The 18,367-nt window shown below is 40.2% G+C and overlaps 1 protein-coding gene across 1 annotated transcript in view; it reads right to left on the bottom strand.

Annotated features, from left to right (window-relative positions):
* PLPPR1 (phospholipid phosphatase related 1) overlaps nt 1-3,387 on the bottom strand; it is a 660,783-nt gene extending 657,396 nt beyond the window's left edge. The window contains exon 1 of the mRNA XM_081280540.1: nt 3,322-3,387. The gene's annotated coding sequence lies outside the window, so the exon portion shown is untranslated. The remainder of the gene's footprint in view (nt 1-3,321) is intronic.
* Between the last annotated feature and the right edge of the window lie 14,980 nt (nt 3,388-18,367).

Below are 18,367 nucleotides of genomic sequence, written 5' to 3' on the forward strand. Positions count from 1 at the left end.
TGTGATGGTTAATTTTATATGTCAATTGACTGGGTTAAGGGATACCCAGACAGCTGGAAAAGACCTTATTTCTGATTGTGTCCATGAGGTTATTTTCAGAAGTGATTAACATCTGAATTAGGAGACTGAATGAAGAATATCCACCCTCATCAAGGTGCAATCATCCAATCCATTGAGGGCCCACAGAACAAAAAGGTAAAAGAAAGACAAATCTGCCCTTTGCTTAAATTGGAACATCCATCTTCTTCTGCCCTCTGACATTACTGTGCCTGGTTCACAGTAGACTCAGACTAGAACTTATACTACTGGCCCTCCCCATTCTCAGCCTCAGAGTCCAACTAGGTATTATACCTTTGGACTTTCCTGGTTCTCAGTCCTTTGGACTAGAACTACATCACCAGTTTTCCCAGGCTTTAGTTTATAGACAGCAGATCTGGGGCTTCTCATTTTCTATAATTGTATAAGCCAATCTCTCTCTCTCAGTATCTATCTCAGTATCTCTCTCTCTCTCTCTCTCTCTTTCTCTCTCTCTCTCTGTCCCCCCTTTCTCTCTCTCTCTCTCTCTCTCTCTCTCTCTCTATATATATATATATATATATATATATATCCATCTCTGTGTGTATGAATGTATGTGTGTGTGTGTGTGTGTGTGTGTGTATATATATATATATATATATATACACATATACATACATATAATCTATATATAAAATCCTCATTCTATATATAATCCCCATTCTATATATAATCTATATTCTATCTCATATATACATAACATTTATATATATATATATATATATATATATATATACTCTCCATTATATATTTATATATCTGTATAAAATCTCCATTCCATATATATATATAGAATTTCCATTCTATATATATTTCCCATTTTATATATATATGTATATATATAATCACCATTCTATATAATCTCCATAATATATACATATATATATTCTCCAGTCTATATATTCTCCATTCTCTAGAGAACCCTAATATCTGCCATTTCACAAGAAAAAAATTCTTTCATCTCCCTTCCTACTATTTTCTCTATCCTCTTCTCCTTTTTTGCCTTCTCAGTTAAACTTCTCCAGAGAATTATGCGCATTAGCAATAATGTATTCATTGCAACTGTCTCATTTCAATCTGGATTCCTCTTACCAGTCCCCTGAAATAGTTGTCACTAAGATGAACACATGTCACAAAATCTAGTCAAAATGAGGGACTCATAAAATTATCAGAAGGAGCTTAAATTGATCACCTTGTCATGATTGCCCACTATCCCTTAGGCAAAACTGTAAAATACAAAAACTGTCACCTTATCACAAAAATCTAACCAGACACATTTATGAAGGATAACAACAAAAATTCAGCAAAGTTAAATATTAAAAATAGATGAAATAAAGAAATTTCATATACATACAGCTTGCTAAAGAAGAAATTTACACTTGTCTCAATCTTTTACTTTAATGACTTTCACATGGGCAAAAAGTAATGCATGCTAGTTTAATCACATACAAAACAACCATCCATACTTAGTACCCCATCCCCATCCCTTGATTCCTAATAAAACCAGTGTTGAGACTTTTTCTCCTAGTCACAAAAACATCCACAAACATATTAAATACAAATATAAGGGTTTTGCTTGATTGTTGGTTAGTTTGATTTTTCTTAAATATATTTAAATATATTAAATTTATTTTTTAGAGCAGATTTAGGCTCACAGAGAAACTGAGTAGAAAGAATGGAAAGTTCCCATATAACCTCTTCCCATGCACACATACAACCTTCCCCACTATTAACATCCCACCCCAAAGTGGTACTACAAGTGACATGCCTAAAATGACACATCATTTTCACCCAAAAATCCATTATTTATCTTAAGGTTCACTCTTAGTATTGTATATTCTATGGATTTGACAAATGCATATTGACTGTATCCACCATTTTATCACAAAGTATAGCTTCACAAGTATAGCAAGGATAGCTTCACAGTCCTACAAAACCCCGTGTGCTCTACCTATTCATCCCTCCTTCCCTCTTAAACCTTGGCAACCACTTATCTTTTTACTATCTTCATAGTTTTGCCTTTTCCAAAATGTCATATAATTGAAATCATATGGTTTGTAGCATTTTCAGATTGGCTTCTTTAACTTAGCAATATGCCTTTCAGTTTCCTCAATGTCTTTTTACGACTTAACAGTTTATTTCTTCATAGCATGAAATAATATTCCATTATCTAGACATACCACAGTTTATTTATCCATTCACCTACCAAAGGACAGTTTGACTGCTTCCAAGTTCTGGCAAATACACATAAAGCTACTATTTATAAGCATTGCATGTTGTTGTGTTGACCTAATTTTTCAACTTAGTAAGAAACTCCTGGATGTTGTCCAAGTGGCTGTACCACTTTGCAATTTCATCAGCAATGAATAAGAGTTCATATCACTCTAGGTTAGTTTATTTTTATAGAAATAAAATGAGTCTACACACATTATTCTGCATCTTCCTTTATTTCTCTTAACACAAATCATGACTATCTTATTAATTGATGATAAAGACTGCATTCTTTTATCCTAAAATATTTGTATATACAAAAACATGCATATATGAATAATTTTATGCATATAGGATAATATGCAGTATTTTCAAATTCTGGCCCCTTCATTTTGAAATGAGCAAATTAATGCCATCATTGTTTCATCTCCGAAATAATTTGTTGAAGTTTCATTAAATTAAAAATAGACAATGTGTTTATAACTATACCAGACAAAGTAAACATTTATGTTATTATTTAGAGAAAAAGTTGTTAAAGGTATGGAAATGGACCAAAGAAATAATAAAGTATCTGTCTAGCACATCCATCTAGATTATATTAGCCTTTTATTGCTTTTGAGCTATGTTATAACTCTGTATATTATAGAAAATTGGAAATAATGTAAATTATTTTTATCCATAAAAATGTAAATTGTTTAGTAGAATATAATTGATTATTGCCTTATAGGTAGACCTTTGTTGTACCTACTTATAAATTCAACCCAGCATTCCTTAGTTTTCATTCAAATGTGTGGTTCTCTAAATTTCCCTTCAGATCAATTGTAACATCTTATTTGTTCCTTCATTAATCAAGTTAAAGAAAATCTTTGTACATGTTCTTTGTACATTATGATTTCATGTTTTTAAAAAATATTCTTTAACATTATAATATAGTATTTTTCAAGAAAAAGACCAGCCACTTTTTAAATACATGAAAACAACATAAAGTTATAACTTCACACATGTAAATATATATAAAATATATAACACACATACCTTCACTGTCTAAAATACTTGAAGAAATCAGTATACTGAAGCATAAATCAATATTAAGAATTCTGTAACAGCAAAGAACTGAAGTTAAACATTGAAATCCCTTAAATATGTATAAATAATCACAGTTATAGGTTATAAATACATAAAAAGACTATTTTGAAACATAATTTTTTAAAATAATCTTAACTGCAAATAATCTGGAGAGGATTCTGGGAAGATGTGACCAAGCCTATGTCTCTGACACTGTCCCATGCCTCATTCCCTTCTTAGGTAGACAGAAAGGTCCTAATACATAATTTCCTTGGGATCTAAAGCAGGATTTCCCCTATGGGCCTGAAAAACTTCCTAAAAAAAAAAAAGGTGCAGTTAAGAGGAAGGTAGACAACCAACTTGCTTAGATCCTCACCACTACTCAGGAGCTGAGAAATTTCCTTTCTGCAGGCCTTGCTAGAAACAGACCTTTCTAAGAGGCCACAGTTATCAAATGACGGGGTCTGACAAGGCTCAGCTAATCTTGTCTGTATACACACAAAAATAATGAGCTTGGTTCTAATTTTTCCTGGTTTTGAAAATATAAGAACACTAAAGATCCACAATCTTTACCAAAGGGTTTGGCAGGAAGATGAATCTGTATGAAGGGCATTTAACTGTTCACAAAGTTAATTAACATGGTTCTGACTCAGCAATGTCTGAATACTTAGAAACTCAATTAAGTCGAACCATCTATGCCAGGATTGTGTGTGTGTGTGTGTGTGTGTGTGTGTCAAAGAGAGAGAGAGAGAGAGAGAGAGAGAGAGAGAGAGAGAGAGAGAGAGAGACTGACTAAGGATTGAACCCAGGGGCACTGTACTTCTGAGGTATATTTCCAGCCTTTTTTTAGTTTGAGACAGGATCTCTTTTTTTTTTTTTCTTTTCTAAGTCAGTTAGCTTTTAATTCCTTACTTTCAACAAAATTGAAAGAAGACATATAAAACATCAGTGATGGAACTAATGTTGATAGAAGATACAACATGGTAGATTATGAAGGATGTCAATGAATTGAGTGGTTTAATAACATGAGACAGGATCTCTTAAGTTGCTAAAATTGACCTTGAATTTGTGAAGCTCCTGCCTCCAACTCCTGGAATTGCAGGCAGGCACCACTGGAACTAGCTATGCCAAGAATATTTCTTGAATGAATCATAAATAGCTACAGGGCCTTTAATTGGTATCTTAAGACATGAAGTAATTAGTAAAACAGTCCTGCTCTGGGAAAGCATGCTAAAAAACTACAAGAAATTCACATCATATATACCCATTTTTTTCTACTTAAAAAAACAAAGGGCTGGGGATGTGGCTCAAGAGGTAGAGCGCTCGCCTGGAATGCGTGCGGCCCAGGTTCGATCCTCAGCACCACATACAACCAAAGATGTTGTTTCTGCCGAAAAACTAAAAAAATAAATAAATTTTAAAATTTCTCTGTCTCTTTCTCTCTCCTCTCTCTCTCTTAAAATAAATAAATAAAAATAAAAAAATAAAAAGATTTAGCAGACCTGACTACATAAATCCTAAAATGAAACCTCAAGGGATCCATATCATTCTGCCCAAAATGATTGCTTCTTAGAAAAAAATCAGATCTCTCCTCCAAAAGAGTCAAGTCACTTAAAAAAAAAAATCATCTAAATGCTATCCAGATATTAAAGCTCCTAAGAAGCTTACATCTGTCTAGACCAGATATTCCCAAACAGTTTTAAAGGGTCAGATAGTGAATACTTTGAGCTTTGCAGCCATATGGTCTCTGTCAGAACTATTCTTGGTTGTATAAAAGACTGAAGATATGTCAACAAATGAGCCGTGTGTTCCAATTATACTTTACTGACAAAAACAGAAAGCCAGATCTGGCCCTGGGGCCATAGTGTGCTGGCCCCCGGCTCTAGACCTTTCCCCTAGAACTTACAGTTAACAAAGCCTGGGAAGAGGAGCAGGGAATACTCCCGCGGGTTCTATTTTCTCAGGTCAGTTAGAGCTCAGGGTTCTTGTGCTCTCCCTTAAACTGATTTCTAAATAATGCAATAGCCCCTGGGGCTCACCAAAGAGAACCTCCCTTTGTCTTGCTTGTTAGTATTCCTGACTGTTCCTAGCAGTCAGTGAAGAAGTCAAGATGCAGAGGCCACTTTCAGAGAAATCTTCGGTAACATGAGAGTCCCTCACTTCAAAGGGATCCCATCCCCTCCTGGCTCAAAGGCATTTCAGCCTGAAGCCTTACTTCTTTCACAGAGGAAATCAAGCACGGAGTGTCTTAGCTGCCATCTTGTGGCAAACAGAAGCAAGGACATAGACATTATAGGACCAACACCAAAGGCTTGCAAGCTTTTTTTTTGGGGGGGGGGGGGTGGCGGGCAGGGGTGGACACTGGTGCTACACAGAAACCAAGAAAACCAGAGTCCCTTGCCCTCTAGGAGTTTATAATCTATAGGAGAGGAGACAGGTATTTAGTCCAAAAAAACTACAGGAGTATATGTAAAAGTACAACCATGAAAAATGGTCTGAAGAAGTTGTACCTCATGCTCTGAAAGTGAATAAAATTATTTGATCCAGGTGCAGTGGTGCATGTATGTAATCCCAGTGGCTTGGGAGGCTGAGACAGGAGGATAGCAACTTCAGAGCCAGGCTCAGCAAAAGTGAGGCACTAAGCAACTCAGTGAGACCCTGTCTCTAAATAAAATACAAACTAGGGCTGGGGATGTGGCTCAATGGTTGAGTGCCCCTGAGTACAATCTCCAGTACCAAAAAATAAAAAAAGGATTCAACTTAGAGAAGGTGGAGAAAGCATTCCTCAGGATAAGATAATTAAGCGGTGTCCTGAAGTGAGTAGGGATTTCAGGTGAAAAGGAGAGAGAAGTTGATTCCAGAAATAGGAATAGTCTCTGTTTTTATAGTGTCTGCTTTTGCCCCATTGCAAGAGGAAAGTAACGGGGAGTCTGAAATGAGATAAGACCAGGAGGTAAAGCAGGGCTAGATGGTGCAGTGCCTCCGAAATGTGAAAATGAGGGCTTTTTCTTTATCCTATAAGAGGAGTGAAATTATAATAAGCTTTTAAGCCAGAAGGTCTGATAATTTGTTTCACATTCAAAAAAGATCACACTATGTACCAGTCAGAGCCCAATCAGGAATCAGAAACCATACAATAATTTTAACAGGGAAAGTTTAGTATGGGCAATTGTTAGCTATTTAACAGGAGACTGGAGGGACTGGCCCATAAGAAATGAGGAAAACTGAAAAAAAGAAGAGATAGCAGATATAAGGATAGCAGATATAAACTCCACCCTAGGAGGAAACTTCTGCTCCCGTGCCTGAGATCCTGCACAGTTAGAGAAGGCACAGCCATGGGCAGGGACATCTCAGTGATAGAACTTATTGAAAATTCACCCTTTAGGGCACCAGGAAAAAAAATACCCCAAAGGAGGTATCTCAGGTGTCACAGAAAACTTGTAGCCACTGGCTGCTGCTGGCCATGGTGCACAGAAGCTGGGCTCAGAAGCCTGGTGCCCAAGGTGATGCCACAGGAGATCAACACTTTAGGACACAAGCACTTTGCAGGAGTCTGCACAGAGCCACACATCCCAACTAGGAGAGAAAAGTCTTTCCTTCCTCTGCCAGTGTCTCTCCAGTGCCCTCTTCTGACAGTGCCAACTGGCCAAGGAAAAACACTTCAAGGACCCAGTGGAGCAGGCAATGCAGTGTACTGGAGTGAGAGGCCTTAAATTTTTAACCAGCACACATAGGACTCCATGTAGAGAGCTTTCTAGAAGAGCAAGAGGGGATGCAAATAGACCAGGAAGGAGGTGCTTAAGTAGGCCAGGAAAGGGAAGAGAAAATGGTAATCTCTTATAGGAAAAATAGAAAAAAAAATCCACCAGCAATTTCCCCCATGGACTACAGAAAGGTCACCAAACAGCATGGTTTGTGTTCCTGTACTCATTAGGCTGCTGCAGAAGAGCTCCCACCAAAGGCATGGCTAAGAGCAAGGAGGGTCAGCTGTCAGGAGTCCTAAGACAAGCTATACCAGCTATACTGAGTCCATTCTTGGCAGAGAGAAGGCACAGGTAATATTGCTCCAAGAGACAGACTTGCCATGCTTAAAAGGAACATCAGGTTCAATCAAAGCTACACCCAGTGCACACAAACACGACCAAAGCCAGGTTTGCAAGGGCAGACATTTGGGTATTTAAAAAATTACTAGAGAAAAGTGAATATGGCTTGTGGAAAATCATCACTCCTGTTTTTAATAAGTTTTTAAATAAAAGGCTTTTTTAAAAACCCAGCAGAGGTTTTTTAAAAACCTCTGATTGGAGGCCTGACCTTCTGCAGCTTCATTCAGGCCTCCAATCTACCTTCTGTCTCAAGATCATCAGTGGGGGTGGGCCAGATGGGGGTTAGAGTACCCCAGCATGACCTCAAGAAGGAGTCATCCCTCATTTCTCCAAAATATTAGCATCACCTGATGGCAGAACTTGAGCACCTTAGGGATGAAGTAAATTTGTCAATACCTAAAATTTACTACTTAAACACAAAAATAAGCAATTGAAATGGCTCTCTTAAGGTAGCAGAACTATAGATGGGGACAGGAGCATGAAAAGTGATTGTTGCTTTTTTTTTGGTGGGGGGGAGTACTGGGGATTGAACTCAGGGGCACTCAACCACTGAGCCACATCCCTAGCCTTATTGTTTTGTCAGACAGGGTCTCACTGAGTTGCCTAGGGCCTTGCTTTTGCTGAGGCTGACTTTGAACTCTTTTTTTTTTTTTTTTTTTTTGGTAGTTGTAGATGGACAGCTTGCTTTTATTTTATATATTTTTGTATGTGGTGCTAAGGATTGAACCCAGTGCCTCACACATGCTAGGCAAGTGCTCTGCCACTGAGCCCCAGCCCCAGCCCTGGCTTTGAACTCTTGATCCTCCTGCCTCAGTCTCCTGAGCTGCTGGGATTACATGCATGTGCCACCTCACCTGGATCAACTGTTGCTTTTTAAATAAATACTCTGCATGGTTATTTTTAACAACCTCATTGAAGTGAAGAGATGTTCTCAACTGAGTAAGAGAAAGTATTATGATTATGACAGGGAACTGGAATTTTAACAAATCAAAATCACTCCTGGGTCTGAAAGTAACTGGATGATTTTTTTTATTATCTAATACTAGAGTTATAGGATATACCTGAGGTCAGTGGGAAAAGAAAGTTTCCCTCCATTACAATATCTTTGAATTCAGCTCTCTCAATACAATGACATATAAAATACACTGAGAATATCTCAGAATTGAGCTCTGTTCAATTTAGACAAGTCTGATGTAAGGGTAGCCTTGGTTTCTGGGATGGAGCTGAGCAAGCTGTTTTAGTCCATCATGCGACAACAACAAACCAAACTCTTCCTGTTTGGGATGTGTAACTCAATTTATCAAAATGAATGGTGAACCTGACTATCCTGGTGAATTTTCAATGTAAGCCTTGGCTAACAATTTCTTGAATCCATCATCCTGCCCATGAAAAAGATATAAAAGGTAAAAGACAGGAAGGCAAGTGTGTGGGGAATTCTCTGGAGAAATGAACCTCCAAGCAAAGGTGTTGGTGTGGGAGGTCTACTTTTAAATTCAAGATTAGAAAAGGGGGCCTTCATGGGACCACACAGAGGGCTTTTAGTTCAGGGAGTGAACAGATTGCTCTCTGCCCACCACCTGGGACATCTGGAGGACAGTGACACCCTTCAGGTGTGTCAAATTCCCAGGGCTGATTCCTTTTCTTACAGAGATTGAGGCGCCTCCTTTGCTGCAGCAGGCACTGACAACAACACCTCAACGTCTGAATCCAACAGAACAGCTCCTAGCCCCCTTCTGCTGAGGTCTCCTCATCTCTCCTAAGTGGAGGACCTAAGAGTTCCTTGAACTCCGAAGAGTTCTTTGCCACGCCAGCTTCCTACCACTGACACACCCCAACCCCACCCCGCCAAAAACATCCACCATGGCCCTTCTATCACCATAAGTACAACTTATTCCTAAATTTGATTCAACGGATGGGATGGAAACTGCAAAGCTTGGTCATCAATCATCAATAACACGGCAAAGAATATCTTTCAACTATAAAGAGAACAAGATAAGAGAATTGAAACCACATCGTTCATCACATTGTGCGTAAATGTATTTTAATAAGTTTCCCAGTGGCAGGTTAGACTGCCACCAACTTATTAACATGAATTCTTGGAAATAAAGCGGCTGACCCACACTTGGCTGCACTCGGTTAAGGAACCAGAAAGAAACGCCCAGCCCTGAGGCCTCGGCGCCTGCGCAATGGAGCAGGCTGGTACAGTTCCGCAGCGCGCATGCGTCACCGCCTTCCTCCCGTTTCGCGTCCAAAGGCTTCAGCCTTACACACCTCCACCGCCGGTACGCCTCCGGTGGAAAATGCAGACCTTTCTCGTCACTCCTTGCAACACCGGTTGCAGCGACTGATGGGTGGCTTCTGGAAGCCTTGGGGAACACGTCCCTGCACAGCCGGCCCCGACCGAAACTTTACCAGAGTCGTGGGCGGGGTTCGGGGAGGGAGGAGCCTATCAGCTGGGGCCTCTGCTCCCTAGCACCACTTTCTGGAGACTCGTGGGGTGGTACGTTTTAGATTTGTGAGGATTTAATAAAGGTCTTAAAGTTCCTGGTGCCTCAGAGAGCATAATAAATTGCACCCGTTGTTACCTGCTCCCGGGTCTACTCATCTTCAAGTGCCAGAATCCGGCTCTTCCTCCCCAACATGAGGCTTGGGTGCTCCATCATCCGCCACCTACTTTCTCCCTTCCTAACTGGACCTTTTTCCGTCTGTCTCCTACACCAACTATAAGTATACACTCTGGTCTCCTCTGCTTCTCGCCATCCATATCTTCCTTGTTCCTTTGCTCCATCTCGTGAAAATTATAACAATTTCTCAATTCACTGGAATCTGGCTTGTTTCTACTCTCTCCATGAAAACTGCTCCCTTGAAGTCTTCAATGACCTTCTCATTAAATCCAATGAGCACTTTTCCGTGCTACATTCTCTACAGTGCCTGACACATCTGCCTGTGATAATTGTAAATCTCAGCAGCTTTATCATATTCTTGATGTATGCACGCCTGTTTTTTTATAACATTTTTATTTTTTAGTTGTAGGTGAACACAATACCTTTATTATTATTTTTTAATGTGGTGCTGAAGCTCAAACCCAGCGCCTCACACATACTAGACAAGCGCTTTACCTCTGAGCCACAACCCCAGGCCCTGTTTTTCTTTTTTGATCACTCTTTGCCACGAATTTGTCTTCCTTGCCCTGCCACTCCTTTGGTTTCCAGGTCACTTCAAGTCCTATTCTCTTTCTATCCACCTTCATGGTGGTGGAGGGCTACATTTTTTTGATGTCATTGATTTGGTGTGCCAGTGACTTCAACATCTGTACCTATAGCCCAGGTCTTTCCCCTGAGTTTCAGACTCTTGGCCCTCCCACAGGTACCTTGGACTTAGCCCTCTCAAACATCTCTTTTCTAGTATCCATGTTGCAGCTTCTATACATTAATTGTCTTTCTCATCTCAGTAGATGACCTGATGTCTTGTGCCAGAAATCTAGGAGCCACCTTAGATTTCTCCCTCTCCATCGCAGCTGTGAACTGGATTCCCTGAGAAACAGACTCTTGAGATTTGTTTGGTTTATTAAGGGCTGCTCTCAGGAACAGCACCTGTGAGGGTTGAGGGACAAGGGGTTGAATGGGGAGAGAAGAGTTGACTTGATGCAGTTTTAACCGTGGCTGCCGCTCTGTACCAGGTGAGCTTTGCACCAGGATGGCCCTTTAGAACTGTTCCACGTTGAGATCATGGGCCAGACACACACCCCCAATCAATCTGACACTGGATGTGAGCTGATCTTAGAAGGGCCATGACCTTGGGTAAGGTGGCTGTCTTTGCTGAGGGATATTCCTGGGGGAGTTGGCTGAAAGCCATCAACCACCAAAACTGTCAGCATCTGGAGAAATGAGTGCTTAACCTTAAAGAGAACCAGGGCATCACGCCACAGCAACCATTATGCCCTTCATACCCAGCCACCATTTCTAGTTCTATATTTCAATTTTGGCTATTTCTATATTTCAATTTTCAAATAAGAGCCCTCCCTTTCAGACTACCTGTTTACTATACAAAAAAAAAAAAAAAAAACCATCAGAGGCAATGTGACAGGGATAGAGCAATAGGCACGGCCCCAGTCTCCAAATGCTTAGTCTAGTTGGGGAGTGAATAACCCACCACATGGGTACTTTAAAACTATGATAAGTGTTTCTGAGAACGTACAACAGATTTGCCCAATCCAAGCAGGGAAAGAGGCAGGGAAAGAAGCTTCTCTGAAGAAATATCATTTGGACTAGATTCTGAAAGAGGAACAGGAATTAACAAGTGTGTGCTTGGGTGCTGGGTAGGGTGAAAGTGGGAAAGGTATGGACAGGCAAAAGGAACTGCTTCTGCAAAGGTCCTGATACAGGTGGGACAGGCCTTAGAGGATTTGAAAGGCCAGCATATCTGGAATGCAGACACTAAGAGGAAGAATAATTGCAGGTGAGGATGAAGACTCAGGCAGGAGCCAGATTCTATAGAGTCAAATGTATAACTTTTTTCCCCCTAAAAGTAACGCAAGCCACTGATTTTTAATCTCCTTGGTAATGATATACCTTGCTTAAGTAGAATATCCAACTACCCTTAATTCTCATGGATCAAATTGACCACATAGATACATAAAATGGTTTAAAGTTAAATTCTACTAATGCTAAGTGCTGAGAGCAAAATTTTTAATTACTACAATTTGCTGCTTCTGTCTCTAAAGGCTACTTGTGGTTCCTCTCAATAGTAAAACCTGTTACTATTTGCATACCACATGCTAGTATTATCAAGTGTTTTGCATAAATTAACTGATTTGGTAAACATCTTTATGAAGTGGATATTAGAAACAAAGAGTATAACTAACCCAGGTTCTCATAGTTAGTTAATGAAGGCAGACGTTCAATTGTAAAGCTAGAGATCTTGATTACTACACTGAAATGTTCCATCTATGCTTTGGGAAACAACTGACTTCATGTGACTTTATTTCCCAATGTCTTGAATTTCTTCCCACTCCACCCCCACCTTTCATAAATCAGAGGCAACCTGACTCAAGCCCAGATTCAGAGCATGCACACCCTTAGACACCATCTACAAATGACAGACTACCTTTTGAGGGTCACCCCTAGAACCAAGGCACTGCTTCCTGGTTGATCCAACCCAATGCTGATTTGCTATCCCCTACACTACCAGCCCATGATTTTGATGTCCCCATCTTCTGGCAGCTGAGCCCACCAGCTCTAAACAACTAAATGCTAAAGAAATACAAACACCTGAATATGGGCCAAAAAGGAATGAGGCAAATCCACAGCAATCTCCTCCTAATAAAACTATGATCATTCTATCATCCCAGGTATGATTTTCTATGCCAGTGTGTGCCCTCAATTCCTAACCAAGAGCTGGTATACTCCAAACTGCAAGTGTAGAAACAATTATGGACATGTCCACTAGGTGTCAGGCTTGAGCTGCAGTGATGTTTGTTAGACCACAGCCAGGTAAACTATTAAGGCTTAAGCCCATACTCTCTTAATGGCAAACATGTGGAGTCTGGGTGATTTCCTTTGCAGTGTGAACCAAGAGGAGAACTGTAGTTAGCTCTTTGTATGCAAGGCATGATTTGATTTTTCAACAAGTAAAAATACCATAAAGTTGAGCATGTCCCTCTGCTCAACATACTCCAGTGAGTCCCCTTCATTCAGAAGAAAAACCTTGCAACAGCCTAAACACTGGCATCCTCCCACTCTTCCTTCACTTCAGCCATGCTGTCTCCTGAAACACCCGCATGGTTAACTCCTTAGATTCAATATGTGTGACCACCTTATCGGGGGGCCTTCTAGACGCCCTTTCTAAAAGAGCAGTAGCCTTCTCTGCCCTGCCACAACACTCTACCCATTGCCCTCAGTTCTCTTCACAACACTTAACATCATTCACTATTATCATATTCATTTACCAATTGTGAGTCACTCTGGAATTATCAGAAAACAGGGACTGTCTACTTTAGTCTTAGAACAGTACCAGACTCATAGTGTTCAATAAATACCCATCAAAAAACAGATGACCTCAATCAAAGATACTCAGAGGTTAGAATTCAGAGACATTTGTTTTTATTCAGTAAATACTTATATTTAATATTAAATTAACTCCTAATATTAAAAGACATTGAACTGTGGGAGGTACAAGAGATACCACCTTGCTGATGAGAAATGCAGCTTTTAAGTCCCTTCCACATAATTCAAAGTATTGCAGAGAAAGAACACACAATAGTATCAAATGCTTTACATAAAGAGCCACATGAGTACGAGTCATAGCTGCACATCATGAAAAACAATGGAACAAAAGATATGATGCATGCATTCATCCCTAGACACTTCATTTACTACCTGCCTCCAAAAAGAAGATTGTGCAATTCTTAAAATCTCCCTGGAAAGATGTTTCTGTAGAGTAGGAGCCTTTGAATCCCTTCTCCTGCATTTGAAACCCATTTTCTTTTGATAGTCCCTAGTGACAAGAGACCACTCCATTACTCTTCTCCAGATTCCTCAGTGTGCGCTATTTAAAATATTCCTGGCTTTGATCCTTAATTCACTGAGAGTTTTTTTTTTCCTATAAGACTTATGATTAAGTTTCATGGTATCCATTCCATTCTCCCATTCCTACACCTCATGCCACTGGTAAGAAAAAAAATGTGATAGTCATATTTTCTGCATAAAATTTTGAGAAAAATTCAGGGGAAAAAATCCACTAAATGCACACGGCTTAGTTTTCATCAAACCACAGGAGTGAACCACAGGCTCTTTTGGACCCTAACCAATTGTAGCCTCTCTCCAGAGACTCTAACCTCACAGGTGCCATCATCCTAGAAGGAAAAGGAAAAGGGGTGGGGAGAGATGCTTAAGCAGATTATTACTGGAAGACAACTTCTCTTAATATGGGAGAATAACTAGTAAATCTTAGGTGAATGTATTATCTAACACAGATTTCTGTGATTTCTCTGTGAAAAATGATACATGAATTTCAAGCAAGAATATTTTGGTATATTTCCCTCATGAATTTACAATCTATGATTTATTTGGATATTTCTCTCCTGTTAAAAGAAAATTTAGTCCTATATTTTGACAGTTGACAAGCATATCAGTGCTTCCTTCTGAAATCTTCTCTACTGCTTTGAACTAGAACCAAGCACATTCCATGCATAATTCACTTAATTTATTTCTTCTCCTTATGGGAATGTTCTAAATAAATTGGCCACTTGAAAGGTGCTAACACAATCAAGTGACACATTCATTTCAATAGATTTTTACTTTACCCTAAAAAAAAAAATAACCAGGGTTTGGGAATTTGAATCTTGTTCAGATAATAGATATAATGAGACCCTGATAATTTATAAATACTGGCCTATGCGAGATTATTGGGATAACTTGGCTGCTTCACATTATGCTGTGGGCAAATTTCAGCCAAGACTGAAATAATACCTTAATGGACTCACAGCAAGAAACCGAGCCAAAACCTACAGACTATGGTGCTCATTCTTGAAAATCTTCTTGAAAAGACAATAAAAACTATTCAAAAGAAAAGCTTAATTTGCAAGTTAGGCAGCTGTAAAATCTTTACTCCTTCCTTCTAATTGCCGTAATTTCTCTCGAAAACCCACGTCACATGTTTATATTTTAACAAGTTGCATATCCTGCCCTCTCTCCTGGATTGTCATCTGTAATGACCAACTTGCCTTCCCACTTCCATTGGTCCTCACGGAAAATTGGCACCTCACCTCTGTGTCTAAACAGGTCTCAGAAGTAACAGCCAAGTTCACTGGGCTACATTTAACTCTGCACAAGGCCTCAAAGCACAAAATAGGCAGCCTTCAAATTGGATCTTATATCCTAGTGGTATGGATATTTCTGGCCCAGGGCCCTGACCCCTCCACCTCCTATCTCTTGCTATGTGCCCAATTAAATTGGGAGTCACTTAAGAGGGGAGGCCCCCAATGCCACTGCCCTCCATGACTGAATATGAGGCAGGCCTGTGGGCATCCCTGCCAGCTGATGAAAGGAACTGTGCCTTTTGCGTGGAACCATGCTCTTCCCTGCTGCCACACCAGGGCATTCGGGTCCCAGGAACAAGAAAGGATTTATCCAGTCTTGGCTCTATAGAGAATTTGCCTGATGCCCTATATTTGGGGGATTTATTGGACATTTGCCCAATCCTGTATGAAGCCTCCATCAGTCAAAATGTTGGAGAGGCAGAAGAATGGTTGCTCCAAACCCATCCTGAATGCCTAAAACATTTTTGATGTTGTGACTCAGAACCAATATGACAGACGCTTGAAGGGATCACATATGAAAACAAAGAACCCATGAAGAGCTGGAGGCTCTTGCTGCAAAGCATGGCAGCTGATTTGAGTAGCAACCTGTATCTGGGCAACTGGCCTTCACTGATGTAGCAGGTTACAGAAGCTCGTATTGTGGTGACAGCTGAAATAAAGAACAGCTTGGGTTGGAGTTCTCAGGTGCCCATAAATGGTTAGAGGAAAAAAAAACACAATCCATTCTAAAAAACAGCAGTAGTTTTCTTTTTGGACCACACAATGAGCAAGCAGAACTCTGGCCTTGGGTAAAGAAAGAGATGGGGGAGAAGCTCTTAATGGCCTACAAGGACAGTTCTGTTTCTCAAGGACTTGGACGTCCAGGAGATGGAGGGGGAGGGCAAGGTGCTTATTAGAGCTAGGAAGGGAGCTCTTAGATGCAGGGCTGCTGCCAGGGTAGGGAGAGCCACCATGGCTGCAGGGAGCACACCTCTAACATAGGAGATCTGAGCACAGGCTCAGCTACACCGAGGGACAAGGAACCAAGGCTCAGAGCAGAGGAGCATCAGGAACATGCCTAAAGTCACAGAACATGGCCTTTCCTGTGTCACTGATTGGCACAGCTATGTGTCCAAGTCAAAAGCCAGTAATCCCTTGCTTCCCATCATAACCCAGGCCCAAGTTTACCTGCTCCACAATCAGTTCCAGTACTGTTCTCCCAACTAGAAAAATGGTCTCTGCCCCTGGTGTGTTAAGGGTCTCCTTTCTGAAATATCCTATATCACTTCTTGACTTAAAAATCTCTCCATGGCTCTCTATGGCCCTTGATATAAAACTCCAAACACCATACAACCTTGGTAGCTGCTTCCTGTCTAGAATTCCATGTTACTTGGCTTCAGACTGGTCTTCGAAGTGTCTCATCTTAAACAGTACTTTCTCTAGCTGTGAGGTGTTCCCTCAGCTCCCCATCATCCTCTCTTGAATCTGAGCATGACACATCCATCTCCCCCACCAGGAGAAAACTTCCTTAGGCACAGCGACCATATCTTTCATCTGTAGATTCAGGATATAGTTCACCAACACATAGGAGGCTCTCCGAGTGCTGGCAACCCAAAGATGAGCAGACACAGTTCCTATCCTTGAGAAGCAGTCTACTTTAGAAGACAGTTACACAAATAAACCACAGTGCACTGCACGTGCTAGAGCAGATGATCAAAATGCTCTATAAATACCCCCCATCTCTACAGTTCCACCGTCTTATACGTAGCTCTAGTCACATTGCTCAATTATTGCTGGATTGTCTGCCAGAACACTGCAAGCTCCAAAACTAAGGATTGGGAAGGAGATGATGAGATTCCTATTGTCTTTGAATCCTTAGTTCCTCACACAGAATCTGACACATAGATGCTAAATATACTCAATACATGGAGTAATTAAACATGCCTTCCCTAGGGGATGACCACAGAGCTAAAACAAGGACACTGACATTACTGCTGAACTTGAAAGTCATATCCCAGAATCAAAGGGAAAAGTCACCCTCCAGGCAAGACATACAGCCTAAGTGTCAAGTAGCACAGCAATGAACAGAGGGGTAGGAATGGGTGATGAGCACAGCTGATTTTAGGAAAACATACAAAGTAAATACAAAGCCCAAAGATATTCTGCTACTCTATTCTATACTCAGTCCTAATAGACTCACAGTGGAGCAGCTGTTATCCTAGACCTCCTATCCACCACTCAAGAAGCACACTGATAGATTCTGACTTGGAAAGGAATGCTATAAATCCCCCTCAGCCATGACATAACTCAGAGATGATCCATAGAATGACACGAAATTTTACATGAAGCTTTTTCATTGTTCATTCACTACAGATCAGATACTATCACACCTCAAATTCAAACAGATCTAAGATAAAAACCTAACAGTTTCATTCCCTTTACTTGGGGATTGGAATCTATAAATTTTCTTTGCAGGGTTCAATAAAAGCAGCTATAGAAAACATGTCTCAGCAGAAGAAAAAAAAAACAGACCCATGATTTTATCTAATGGAATTGCACAGTTAACAATGGCCCTGAGAAATACTTTACATAACTTTACATAAATACTTTTTTAGTTGATAAGAATTACAATGAACTTCGGGCCTTGTTCTAAACCAAACCCTTTAATGTGCATGGAGGGCAAAGAATGAAGTTAGAATGGTTTGCACTTTCATTCTGGTTTTATTTTCCATTTTGGGGGAGCTCACAGGAATCCCCACATAATACACTCTCAGAATGCTCAACTTTCATGTACTTTATTTCACTTCTCCCCTATTTCTCTAACCTATAATGCAGAACTGGGCCACTATCCATTGACAAGGAAAGCACCTGGATTATCACATACAGCAGACAGACTTGCACTTCCCTTCCCTCCTCTGTCCACTCCATGGAGATGGGTCAGACTGGGCTCCATGTTCCTTCCTGTGTAAGTGTTGTACTGCTCTGTCTCGTACCCATACCAAGAAAGAGGACAAATGTTGCTAATGATTTCATCCAAATAAATTGTTTAAAGTCTGGTATATATAATTTCTAAAAGAGATAAGTACATCAGTAATCTGTTCTGTGTTGTTTTAAG

This window comes from Spermophilus citellus (genome assembly GCF_964194105.1).
Source record: "Spermophilus citellus genome assembly, chromosome: 2".
In the NCBI taxonomy this organism is placed as follows: domain Eukaryota; kingdom Metazoa; phylum Chordata; class Mammalia; order Rodentia; family Sciuridae; genus Spermophilus; species Spermophilus citellus.